The 14,244-nt window shown below is 38.0% G+C and overlaps 1 protein-coding gene across 1 annotated transcript in view; it reads right to left on the reverse strand.

The window, feature by feature from the left end:
• OSBPL3 (oxysterol binding protein like 3) overlaps positions 1-13,918 on the reverse strand; it is a 79,792-nt gene extending 65,874 nt beyond the window's left edge. Inside the window, exons 1-2 of the mRNA XM_017823906.1 lie at positions 13,851-13,918; positions 2,494-2,617 (exon numbers count right to left, since the gene is read on the reverse strand). The gene's annotated coding sequence lies outside the window, so the exon portion shown is untranslated. The remainder of the gene's footprint in view (positions 1-2,493; positions 2,618-13,850) is intronic.
• Positions 13,919-14,244: the final 326 nt, after the last annotated feature.

Raw genomic sequence — 14,244 nt, forward strand, 5'->3', positions numbered from 1 at the left:
AGTGAGATAAAACAAAAAAAAAGCCACCAACTTACATAATATTTGTATTGAAGAATTCAGCTTGGAATTTTAGGTTGGCAAAACTAAGAGAAAATACCAGCGAAGTAATACACAGGGGTTCCATGAAATTTCTTTAATGCAATTTATGAGGATTAAGAAATAAGGATCACTTCCTTCACTATATTTTCCTATGTTCAAAAGAGCAGTAAAGAATTCCTCTGAAGGCTCAGTAACACATGGCAGCTGCTTCTATAACAGCTATAGATTTAGTTTTCAAGTTTATGAAAATGAATTTAAGATAACTTCACTTCAAAGTGAATTCACTTTGAGCACCAGGTACTGTTTCTTTCCATTTTCAAAAATACAGAGCTATACAATTAATATATCTTAAAATAAAAAGGTTTTACAAAGTATTAATGCATTCCAAGAGCACATGCCAACAATATTGTACTATGTCAGAATGAAAATATTATCGTTAAGATAAATCCTAGTTCTCATTGCAGCCTTCTGCTACAGATATTAGAGGAACCATGAAGAATTCCCTTTTTGTAACTGTTCAAACTCTTGTTTGTTTTGTATCCCTGTAAATCTACCACCCTTCCTTTCAGCAACTATCAAAGTTGTCTTTCAATGGAGCACACTCTTGCACTGAAAAGATTAGGATAAGCAAAACAAGGTCTTGCCCAGAGTTTTTCACAGGTTTCCTGCATGACTTCACACGAAGTCACAAACATATCTGTTCAACAGGAACCCCCTCAGTAAATAAAATTGCCATGTGTTGCACACTGGGGTGGGGCAGGTCTACATTCATTTCTGCCACTTACTGAAACCTTTTGAAAGTCATTAGGCAATCATGCAACATTGGTTTGCTACTTAAACATAAAGCTTCCCAACATTATCAGCTAACTATTTTGTAATAGTACTGATAAACACCTCTATCTTCACAGGTAAAAGGATGCTATAGCAATTGGGCACCTCCCACTGGAGCAGTATGGCAGTACCTACCAAAAAAAATAAACCATGCAGAAGTATTTTCCACTCCTTTCTCTCCTCTGACACCTTTTCAGTTTCTAATTTATAGAAGCTGAAAACATACACGGCTGTTAATGTGCTTTCCAGTAGCCACATACTTCTAGCAAAGATTCAACCCTCGTGCCTGCTACCTACTTCAGTTTCCATGACTCATCTCCAGCTTTCCAGAGGAAAGCAAGTTCCTACTGAGCAACATACATTTAGAGATACCTTTTACATGCTCACAAGCAAAACTGAAAGATCTAGCCTAAAAATTCACCAAGCTTAAAGTAGTGATTAAGCCTACACAAACACAGATGCAAGTATAATAGGAAATTAGTGCAGAACAGCAATACTATATTCTGGTTTACAAGTGTAAGATCCATGTAAGCCTGTTAAGACAGATTTCAAAACATTAGTTTATATATAGGACTGTAAGAACTGCACAGTTCAGAATATCCAGCCTTCCACAACTGCAAGCAAATGCGTAAATTATATGCATGTAAGGCCTACAACATCCTACCTGTCCTATGTGCCCTAAAATACTAATCTAATGCCTACACGTTTAAAAGGCCAAGAAAACACACACACACACACACACACACACATATATATATATATATACACACACACATACACATACATAAAGTTAAAATGCAGCACAAGCAGCTGGTCAGGAAGTTCAAACGCATTATCAATGTCCCTACACCAAAAGAGAAATTGTTAAGTATTCAGAATGCACTGTGACTATATTTACATACTATTAGAGAAGATAAAATGCACAAGAGCCATGACTGGAAATGTGATTTGGGACAGAATTTCCTCCTAATGATAAATCTCACAACTAATGAACACTCAGGCAAAAACCTCACCAGCAACACAAGAAGTTTTTCAATGTCACCGATAACATAATCTTAACCTTGCCAAAGTCCTGTCTTTGGCTGCAGACTATAAAGAGCATTTCAGAATGAGATACAAACCACAGAGTCCAACTGTGCTATGGGTGAGAGTCCTCCTTCTGACCTAGTGGGTGATCAGTGGAAACCCCAAAGCCTAAGGCTAAAGGGAACCCAAACATCATACAATCCTACAAATGGTAATTTTTTTCCCAGTTCCCACAAATGTAACACACCTTTGAGGTATTTTTGAACATTTATTCTTATCTCAGCAGAATAAAAGGTTACATTAGCACCACTTCCGCTTTACATGTTCCATTTCTTTGATAAATCCTTCAATTCTTTTAGATATAAAATTAAGTACAATGTATTATCCCAAAAGAGGACTGAGGAGCTGCCTCTTTGCCAGCTATACTACAGTCCTCTCCCATTCTCCACTGACTGCACAATTCTCCATAGCAAGAAGCTTCTTACACAGCTTCTTTGATGATGTTCCCTCTAGGCTAAAACAGGCTCCACACCAATTTAACCTCTACTTTCCTATAGGAAGGGCAACATATCCATGAGACAAGAAAGACTGACTTACAGTGAGTAGGTAGGCTCAGTGCCAACCACGAAAAAAAATCTAAGTATCTTCTTTTACAGAAGTGAAAGTATGAGCAATTCCATTAGGCAAGATGTGGCAAGCTCACATGAGTCTTGTGTTGGATCTGAAAAACAAGCAAAAATCAGATGAGAAATACACTTCCTGCTGCATTGTCTTTTCATACCTTGGAAGCATGAGGGAGATAAGTACAATATATGAATATCTGAAAAATTTTCTACCTAGTTTTTTATGCGTTCCACCATCCCAAAATATTTCCCTAAAATACAACAACAACATCTACAGCTTTCTGAAAGATATGTATTAGAAGTCTGAGTTAGCCACATTCTCCCATACAAGTAAGAAACCTGAGTTTTAGTCTAATAACACACTAACAGAACAATGCATTTCATAACAGAAATCTTTCTTGCCCCAAGGATCCAGAACTCTGCACACATGTGTAACTCTACTGAGGCTGTGGGGAACTCACCCAAACATCTTGTCAGCGCAAAACAAGAAAGAAGAATCCTGCATAGAAATAGATACCAGGGGTACTACTTTTTGACAAACTTGTTGCTTTGAAGTAACTAACGCACAGTTTTGACCATTAGTCAAATGCACTTTTTCTGAAGAAAATCCAATTTTACAGTTTTAGCAGCCTGCAGGACTTCTCTGTACAACGTGAACACCACCAAACAGACACTGCTTATGACACACTTTAATGTGTTCAGTTTGAGCTAATAAGGAACAATGGTTTAGGCTGCCTTTATACTCACAGAATGTATGGGTAACCTTTCCAATTATTAGATTTGAGTTTCTATTATACTGAGTCAGTTCCCATATCAAAATGATGATAATCTTTCCAAAAGCCTACAAGCAATCAACACCGGACAAACCAGTGTCTGGGTACCATATACAATTTATAAAACCTAGCATATCATTAAACTTCCTCTGCTGCTTTCCTCATCTTTCTTCAAAATCAATAGGAGAAACAGAATTCCTCAAGTTATTTGTGATAACAGTTTTGAATCTAGATTACTGCTACAATTTAACTTTTTTTCCTTAGCTATTATTTCCACATGCTGCCATAGACTACAGCTTTATTTCAGGAATGAAAATAAATGCTTCTGCCTTTCTTGAATTGACATTACTACCCTTATTTAATATTATTCTTACAGTGTTAGCATATTTTCCAAGGGAAAAGGATTTCCTGTTTTCAACTCGAAGTTTTAAGCAATGCTTTTGCCTTCTCCTATTGGTTGTCTACATTTAATATTTTCTAATTTCACATTTACACTCAATTTCTTGGTTCTTCTATTTGTTAAGTTCCTAAAATGCCACCATCCCCAGCTGGTTTGGAGTCTAAATTTGTGATTTAACTTTAGGATTATTTAACACACGAACTTGTGCATTTTTAAGTAGTCCAAATATTAAGGGCGAACATTTTTTAAACTAGAGTAAGAAAGAACAATCAATGTGTTAATTTTGATATTTTAGTTTAATCTAAGGTTCTTTCATTTTTACAACCTTTTAATATTAGAGTCCTAAAATAGCTATTAATATAAGAGCCTATTGACATTTTAGCCTGTAGGAGCATGCAGTGGGCAGAGGCAGCTGAAATAATAACATATTTGAGTGATGAACCAGCTTTATGATTTTATTACTCAGGCTCTTCCAAATCTGTGGCTGGCATTTTTCCCAGTAACTCAAAAATTAAGCTGTTCTACATTTGAAACTTCCAACAAATCATATATTAAAAATATCTCATGGTTAAGGCAACAGATTAACCTTATAAAAAGCCTTTGTGAAAAAAAAAACAAACAAAATTACTAGACCTGAAGATTAGCACCTTTAATTCTCTGTGCTATTTGCATCAACAATGTAAGAGAAACAGGAAAAATAATTTTATATATATATTACAAATAATTATCTTAGTTATTAGGAGTATATTACTAGTGGTTAGGGTGCAGGACTCTCACCGCTGCGACCCGGGTTCGATTCCCGGCCCCCCGGGCAGATGGAGCTCATTAGCCCTGTGAGGTAATCCATCTAAGAGAAGGTCACTCTAAACAAACCTACGTCCTGAGACCCTCACTGCCACTGTCCAAGTTTGCTCGGCCCTGGCAGATGAACCTCAGGATTAAAGGGTGGGCTCAGTTCAGCGCACGCTGTGTCTCACCTAAAAAATCCACTGCGCAGGCTCGAAGGGTTAATGACCTTTCCCAAATCTTCGCTCACGAAGACTGGCCATTATTACATATACTGAAGTAACAGGGACCTTAAAAGGACCCTAAAGGAAAATGATAGATGTAAGGAAACACGACCTAAGCAACCCCCACTGGGCACATGAGGCCATCAGCAGTTCTGTGCTAACTTCCAAAACAAGTGATAGCCTAATGAAAAAATATCCCCCAAAACCCAAGAAAAATAACAGAGCTTTTCAGCACAGCCCACGAGGTCAGACCTTATGCAACAACTCCATGGGTCAAGGGACAGGACAGGAGACTTGCCATTTCCACCATTTCAATCTCAAAGCCTTTATTTAGCTATGAGTCACCCAAAACAAGATCTAGAATTTTCCACTTTATTATACAGCACCCTCTGTAAGACTTCAATATTGTCTTCACAACAGCAGAATTCACAAACTGCATGCCACTCAGGACAAGCCAAATGCAGGAGCCTTAAGTCTGAAAAATGTTTCTAATGGTATCTGAGAAGTCTCAGATATCTGTTGATGTATCAATCACTCAGTCACTCCACAAAGACAACGGATGACTTCGTTGTTTCACAATCTTTCCACATTTTTGCACAGACAGCAAGTTTTCCTTCTTCTAGAATGAAATTTTCTCCACAATCTGCTGGTCCAAAAAAGGTCCCATGTTCCCAGTTTCTCCCCAAAACATTGTACTGCAGTGGTCTATTCTGACAGTGAGCATTGAGAAGCAGTCATGTGATATTGTTTCTGAATATTTTGCAATACAGGTACATATTTTCTAAAATCATTTGGGAAATCGAGATCAGCTTAACTGCACTGTTGATTGATTTATAACTTTTTTTTGTGTCTGTGTAATGAAAAATAATCTGCACTTGTACAGACATACTCACAAACAGTAGACATTAGAAGAATTCTAGAGCCTGATGCACTGGAATAGAAGGATAAATTGAACAGTAAACATATCTCACAGTGGGTGACTACAGCTCATGTGAGCATCATAGAGAGATGTCATCTAATCCAGAACTGAGAAAATTAATTATTTGGTACCCAAGGAAAAAAAAAGAATGAACATGCAGTAACTGACCTTTTAATAACTTTGTAGCAATTAATTAGGTTGGTTTGTACTGTATTAGTCCTAAAGAAGCTACAAATTCCTGGAAGAGCCTACCAGGAGTGTAACAAAGACCTAATCTCGCAATAGAGTGCAATTTGGTTTAAGTCTGCATCAAACACAGCTGGCCCCTTGGGGAGGAACCACCCAATTCTCTCCCTTCTCAAAGTCAGCAATTTATTTCCACAGCAACTTCTACTAAAACCAGTAGCAACATGACTACATAGTGAAATGAGAGTGGAAAATTAATCGAATTAGTAACTAAAGAGGAAAAAAGCCAGATTTTTAGCAATAATGTTTTCAGAGTCATTTCACTGCATGAACATGCTGCAAGAATAAAGATGATGAAAAGAACAAACCAGGCAGCTGCCAATAGAAGGGTAGGGTAGAATAGAACTATCCCTTTTGAAAGCAACATAGGATTATGGTGGTTTAGACTGAAAATGGAACTAGGAACAAAGTAGCATGGACTAGTAAGAAAGCAGGTAACTTGTCCAAAACAACGTGCAACAGACACACCTTCTAAAAAGCAGAGTTTAATGAATGTAAGCAAAAGCTAACAGTAATGTCAAGTCTGACTGAAACCAAACATTAAAATCTTACGGTTTGCATGATGGATGAGCTAGTCTCAAGTGTTATTATGCAGTGCTAGCTTTAATTGCTCCGAGCTAAATATAGCTTTCAGAATTTAGCAGCTCCCCCTCAGCTTTTCTGTCTTTCAAGGAGGGAAAAAACCTTTTCGTTAATAAAAGCACACAGGCATACACAGTGGCGTTACTACAGCAAAGCAGGAAGCAAACCATTAGGATGATTACATTAGAGTCTCCAACACTCATTGAGAACTCCTGTTTTTCAAGACACCAACTGCCTCCCTATTCCACTACTCTGGTTCCAGTTACAGCAGGCGATGGAAGCATGCATACCTGCACCTTTTCAAACCAAGTCATTTTGTTGCTTTATTACCAGACTCTAAATCTCGCTTGCCCCATGTTTGCAGTCAAGATGTTGCCTTTACCGGCAAGCTGCCCTGCTACCCACACACTTCTTGCTATGCCACCCAGATAGGCACCACAGGGGAGGAAGAAGATGAGCAAGTCTGCACACACATGCAGCCTGACCCTTTCCTGCAACCATTGTACTGGCATAACATACACGAGGTGGTCCAAAATCTGCTATGGCAGCAGAGACTGCAGCGCTCTGATAAAGGCATGAAACGAATTCTCTCTTCTGCCTTCTTATACCCAATAAGGATTTCAAAAGTTTAAGAAAGAGTTCTATATGGCAGGCTTCATTTTCCCTCTCTGAGCTGATAAGGGGTTTCAAGCAGAAAATTTGGCTGACAGCTAGAAATGCATTCTACGGATTCAGCATTCCTGTTCACCTTCATTTTAGAGGTCATTATGTAATTAAAGCACTACGATTTATCTACAATTCATGGAATTAAATTAAAAGAAAAAGTAGCCACTTCTGCAATAAGTCGTCTTTTCACTTCCCCTCAGGCCATAACTCCAAACTCTCTTCCCTCCCCCAAAACCCGTGACCTGGCCCTCTACCTATTTTCTCTCTGGCTTCATCTATCCTCTTCTCTCTTCTTTACTGAGCTGAACTCTTAAAAGTTAAGAGGTATGATCTTCTTCATCCCTGTCTTTGGTGAGTAGGGAAAAGAAGAATAATGTTACTTATGGAAAAGAAAATACTTATCAGATCACATGAATTACCAAATGCTACATTACCTGGCCCATCTCTTTAGCTGTAAGGCTCCAGAGGTCTGACTGTGTTAGAGCTGTGCATGCACTACACGAGGACCAACTGGAGGGTTGCCAAGAAGTACCTACTACACTAAACAAGACCAAAGGTAGTATGCCACAGCTCTGCTCTCTGACTCACCATTTCTGAGGTGCAGATCAGCCTGGAGAAAACAGGTCAAAGGAACTATGTCTGTTTGTTGCTTACGAGAGATTTTAAAGCGAGCCTCCTGACATGCATGTTCTGCACGGGGACATCCATACTCTACTGCTAGCTGAGCTGCCTCACAACAGAAAGGCTCCCTACGGTCAGTGCAGGTACAGACTTCATTTACCAACTTCTGATAAAGCACAAAATCATGACAGTCATTGCCATGAAGATTTTTCTTTCTGAAGTAACAGACTGAAGTGTGGATAAAGAGCATAAAAAAATAGGGATAAGTACTGGAAGCACTTTATATACTAACTAGAACCATCAAAGAAGGCATTTTTATTTTAAAATTCTACCAATCACAACAGACTATTTAGTACAGATGAATGTTTAAAAAAATACCCCAAAATGTACAAAGCATCATGCAGGTACCACGGATAATCTTACAGCTATGTGTTTAACGATCACGAATCAGAGCTGAGTGCCCCAGAACTCCATGCAGTCCTTCTGAGTTGAACTGTTTCACTCTTGAGCAGCAGCAACCAGACAGAGACAGGGCAGGCAACTGGGGCTGCACAAATCTCGAGCACCAAACAGCCTCTCACCCTCTCCCCACATTTAAAATCAGCATGTAAGGTGCACATGCTGCCCTTTATGAAATCAGTAGAGAAACCCACACAGGTGACAGGAGGGAAGAACAGTGAAGATCAGCCAAAGCAACTATGGCATTAATCTGGGAAAGAAAGCATGCAGCTACAATGGATAGTCACATAATGGTACGAAATCTGGATCTGGAGATTAGCAGGAGAGAAAAGATACCAGAAAAAGGTGATTTGTTTTCTTGCCACCTATAATACTAGAAAGATTTTGCTTTCCTCTCCAAAATTAGAACACCTACCTAAGTATAACTCCTTCTTCCCCTCTTAGAGTCATGTGTATACCCAGAAACCCACAAAAAAAAGAAGCACTATCAGCCTCAGGTCAGGACAATTGAGGCCTAAATGTTCACAAAACTGTCACAGAAGCATTAATTCAAAAGCAATTACGTTAAAACAATAAGATCCATCAGAGTAAATATATAACATCCACCAGAATAAATAAATGTCATCCTGCAGAAGCTGCAACTTAATCACAGTAAGTTTACGCAGAGAAGTTTTCCTGCACAAAAAACCCAAACAAACAAATAGATGTGGCAAGTAACAATGCCTACAAATTTCAGAATTTATTTACCAGATGTTTTTCTCTACACCTGGTGACCTGCAAATTTGCCTCAGCTGTAGCAATAGCTCCTGAAAAACCTTGGCAACAGCTACTACTACTACTACTACTACTACTGTATGTGTGACTTTATGGGGAGTTACATATAAGTATTTTCAGTTAAATATGTATATTCACTTAAATGCAACTTAAGGTTTTTTTATGTTTATAGAATATATAAAGTCACATTTAAGTGAATACTTTCACAATCCGAGCAAATGATTCATATATACTGCCCTTCCTCTTCTCCCTTCCACTTCATGTATTTCCCTGCTGACTTGAAACTGTATCTAGGTGTTCAAGGTTACTAAGAACAGAAGGCAGAGAGACAGAATCTAGAGGTTATTTATATGGCAGGACTTCAAACAATTGATCCAGCTATATCTCAAGCGAGTTGATAAAGAGCATTAAAATAATGAGGAGAGAGAAGGATGGGTGAAAGACTACAGCATTCAGAGTCCCTCAGCAGGCCTCATCTGCTCAAGGACTCTCAATTATGAGACAAGGACATTGACCAAGGACAAAGTGACACACCCAGAAAGGGATTTACAGATGAAAATGAGAAGTTGTTGGGCACCCATGCAATCTTCACATCTAACCTTGCAGCACAAACAAAGGAAAAGGAGAATGTGACCAAGAAGGACTCTGATCATTTGATAAAGGGCTGAAAGTATTAACACTCATCTGAGAACAGGGTTCAGTCAGACGAGTAGTCTGCCCTGATAAACAGGCATGACCAGATAAAACATTCTAAAGTATTTGTGTACATATAAAAAAAAAAAAGAGGCCTCCACTGCAAAACTAATGAACTTGAATTAAATACAAGATTAAATATCACAGGGACAACAGCATCTGAATGGCTAAAACATATATTGAAATGCACACACTAATCAGACAAGTTCACACACTATTCAAGCCAGTAGAAGTTGGGATAGTACATAATTGTGATAGATCTAAAACAAATAAAAAAAAACAAACCACAAAACAAACAAACAAAAACCCACCAAAAATCCCCACAAAACTCCCCCCCCCCACATCACTGCAAAAGAACTAATAGAAGCTAAGTAAAAAAAAAAACCAAACCAAAACAAAACAAAACCAAAAAAACAAACAACAAACAACACCAAAAAAGCACAATGTTGCTCAGAGTCTGCAGCAGATTCAAAGAAACCAGCCTTGCTACAGGCTTTATTTTATTAGAAGAAAAACATCACAGTGAGTTGGGCATTACGGAAGATTAGCTTCTGATTCAAGCGAAGTTTAAGTAGTCAGGTAGATTGAGGAGTTCAGACTCTCTAAATTGAAAATGCTGAGCTGCTGCTTCATTAGATGTGCAGAAACAAATCTGGAAATGCCTCATGGGATGCTGCATGCAGTAGACAACTTGAAAGATGAAATAGGCCCAACGAGGTAAATAGCTTCCCCACACCTCCCCAAAAGGCAGGGAAGAAGTTGATTCAAGAAGTTGCATCTTGTATGTCAAAGTACAGGAATAAAGTTATAGCTTTCAAAAAATTTGATTTAAAAGATATTAAAAAAAAGAGTTCTTCAACAATTCAAAGAAACTATGTGAAGTAGTAACCTGGAAGTGAAAATTTCTTAGTAAAGAAAGAAAGACAGGATGTCTTCTATGAAACAGACCTGGAAACCATCAAAACCAGCACAGAATCACAGGGAACAGCTTCTTGAGCACATGTGGAGAAAACCACATGAAACCACTACAGATTTCTGCAAGAAAAGGCAGATTAAATTGCATATAGAGTTGCAAATAAAACTTCCATGCATTCCCAAGTTATTATGCCTACTTCACCTCTAGTCAATAGAAAAATTTAAAAACTCTAGTCTATACTTCTAAAGCAGACCAAAAAAACAGTGGGAGGTACTCTATGATGACAGGAGAGCAAACAGAATACCTGTCTTTAGAGCTAAAGATGAGAGGGAAAAAAGTAGAAAGAAATCAGCCCTACTACAATCATTAACACCTAGTCAATAGTAAGAGTTATTTTTTACCAAAAAAAAAACAACAAAAAAACCCAAAAAAACAGACAAGAAATCTTAGATCTTATCTGGACCTGACAACAGCTGCATTAAAAAAACCTAGTAATGGTCCTTTTTGGTAGAAGAACTGCAAAGTGATCAACTGACCACAGAAGACAATAAAACCAATTATCACGCTGGACAGGGATCACCAGAAGAGGTTGCCAAGAATTACCTTGGGGCTAGTTTTATTTAACAGTCCTACTAGTGGCAAGGGAATTGAGATGTCTAGTAAAAGTTGCTGCTGACAAAAAGTATACAGGCACCTCTGATGCATTAAACAACTAGAACACCAGGTGAGAGGAACCATATGAACAGAAGCAGTGACAGGAAATGCAGTTCATCAGCCCTGAAGGCAAGGTCAGGACCCCAGGAGTAAGACTGCTGTGACAATTGGAAGTGAACAAGGAAAGCAAGGTATTCACATGCACGGAGTGAATGTCTAATCAACTCATGACCAAACTGATGAAGTTAAGAAAAGAGAAAAAAAAGCTACCCTTGACATAAACTAAGGCATTTCCTACAGATCTGTACAGGGAAGCGTCAAAAAAAAGTCACTGTGCAAGGCACTGCCAGCACCTAATCTGGTCAGAAAACAAAGAATAGCACCTAAGACACACATGAGATCAATGTAAGTTTATGCAAGGAAGATTGACAGCAGAATATTGTCCTGAAATGAGCATACCTAGTCACCCACATTACAAGATTCCCTGCATCTCTTCAAGTCTAAATGCAAGACTCCTAAACTGACTGGGGGAGAGAGCCTCACTCACACGAACAGAACAAAAAGTTACTGCTTTACAAAGGTTTAGATGAAATGCAGATGCTTTTATAAATACCAAGAAAAAATACCAGTTGTATTCGGGCGTACTAACTGGTTGTAGGTACGTTTAGGCCGAATACTGGAATAAAGTTTTAGTCCAAACAGGGAAGCTTTGAAATAATTTGTTAGTGGGGCAAAGTTTAAAATGATGCTTGGTCACTTTAAAAAAGGGAATATACAAATGCATTGACCGCCACAAATACTGAACCTGAGTAACCAGGAATTCTCTTCCAGTCCTGTGATATGTCAGTACAGCCACTTTCAGCACGGAAGTCTTTATATACCACTTGCCAAAGTTATTATCGCTGATTTAATCTGGGCTGCAAAACTGACCTTGTCTTAATATTCTTAAGGTTCCACTAATAAACAGAAATTACTTCAGCTTTACTCACTTTTAAGTATTTCTTTTGTGAACAAAGTTTTAGTGTGGTTTTGTGGGGGTTTTTTTAAGGAATATAATTTTTAAAAGTGGCAGATCAAGGAAACTACTTTTTAGAATCTATGTTTAGGCAACTAGACATAGGAAGCTTCAACTATGTCAGTTCTGAAAATGAAATTTGTGGATATTTTCTTCTTGACTTGATGTCAATACTTTGCATGTCCTGGCCTTTCCAAAGACAACAACTGCAGTTCTCAAGAGTTCTGGGACTCAGACACAGAGAAACAAGTGCTTCAGAATATCAGTGCAAAGAGGAAGCAGGAGATCAGAATAATTCCCTTCCTCAAAGTCAATCCCAGCACAAATCTACCCCATTTATGCCTTGTAATTTTTGTTTGCACTCCTCCTACATTTCACAAAGCATTTTTGCATGCAAATGTTTCAGTGGCATTAACAGACTGGGCAAAAGAGCTTCATAAGATGACTTGGCTGTATTTACTTAAAACACCCTCATGACTTTCAAGGACCAAAGAAATGCACAAGGAAATAAAAAAGCAGTTTGGTCAGTCAAAATAAGAAGTGAGAATTAAAGTTATGTACACTAATACATAAAAAAAAAAAAATCTGTTTTCCTGCCCTTCATCCCTAGTTCCCTTACCCCAAACACTACCCTTCCTCTCAGCTGTAAGTGCATTATGCTAGGCTAATATAGAAGATATGATTTGGTCAATAAATTAATGCACAACAGACGCACAGCCTACACCTTCTCTCTTCTTAAGTAACCCATCACAAGGTGGATCAAGTAGCAATGCACCTGCAGACTGTTGAGCAATGATATTAAGAATGATAAACACTCAAGAATTCTAGTTCTGCAAGATGTGAGTACTAGAAGAGAGTCTACAGTGAGAAAGGCATTACATCTCTTTAATAGTCAAGAGACAAACTTTTTTCTTTTTTTTTTCTTTTTTTTTTTTTAGTTTAGAACAGCAACCAAAGATGATCCTTTTGTAGAACAGCTCTGGAGACTGAACTACTATTTAAGAGTTTAATTTGAGAAAACTATAAGCAAACAATTCTCATCTGGCACTGAACAGAGGGTGTGCTTATGCTAACCATGCATTCTAGTCATATTAAAGTAAATAATGCAAGCTCACTTGACAAGGAACGTTTTGTAGTTCAGTGTGAACTGTCATGTCTGAAATGTCAAGACAGAAATGGTATCCCCAGTTAGAAAAACATGGATGTTTTCAAATGCTGAGTCATGCCTCAGAAACCAAGATTTCCTTAGCCTTTTCAAGTAGGAAGTGGTTACCACCCTAAACAAGTCCCGCAAGCCCTTCCCCAAGTGAGAACACTCAGTCAATTCATGTCACTGAGATACAGCCACTGTTATACCACTGTATTACTATGAAATTAAGGAAACTACTTGTTTAAAAACAGAGATGGCAGACAATACAACCAGAAATAAATGGAAAGTTGCATTTTCCTTGCTCAGCTTATCAAACTAATGAACTAGGACTAAAAGCAAATTATTAAACCTTTCTGATGAAAACAATTACTTTGTATGCATTTAAAAATACCCAATGGTATTTTTATTCAAGTCCCATTACTTGAAATTTGGTCTTTCAAAATGTAATATCACCTGTAAGGGATCTTCAGTACACCAACAACTGCATGCACACAACACGGCAGAAGAAAATGACCTTGTATACTTATGTGCTCCTGCAATAAAGGAAAAAAATTTACAAGTCACCCTTATCAAATATGCCATTTTATCAAAGCCTGACATTAAAAGAAGAAAAAGGGAAAAAAAGTAAAAACAAGTAAACAGCCAGCAAGTCTCCTTGACCAAAGTGATATCCTGATAATGGCTCTGCTGTTGATTTTCAAGTAGAAGTGTTGATCCTGCTGAACTTCAAGAAGTAAAGTACAAAATAGTACTGTACATAGGAAAATAAGCTGTTAAATTGTGTGCATGCGTGTGTGTGGAGAGAAGACTATGATTCAGCCATCCTGTGGAAAATTATAACCTCTTA

This window comes from Lepidothrix coronata, unplaced genomic scaffold (assembly GCF_001604755.1).
Source record: "Lepidothrix coronata isolate B3197 unplaced genomic scaffold, Lepidothrix_coronata-1.0 Scaffold106, whole genome shotgun sequence".
In the NCBI taxonomy this organism is placed as follows: Eukaryota; Metazoa; Chordata; class Aves; order Passeriformes; family Pipridae; genus Lepidothrix; species Lepidothrix coronata.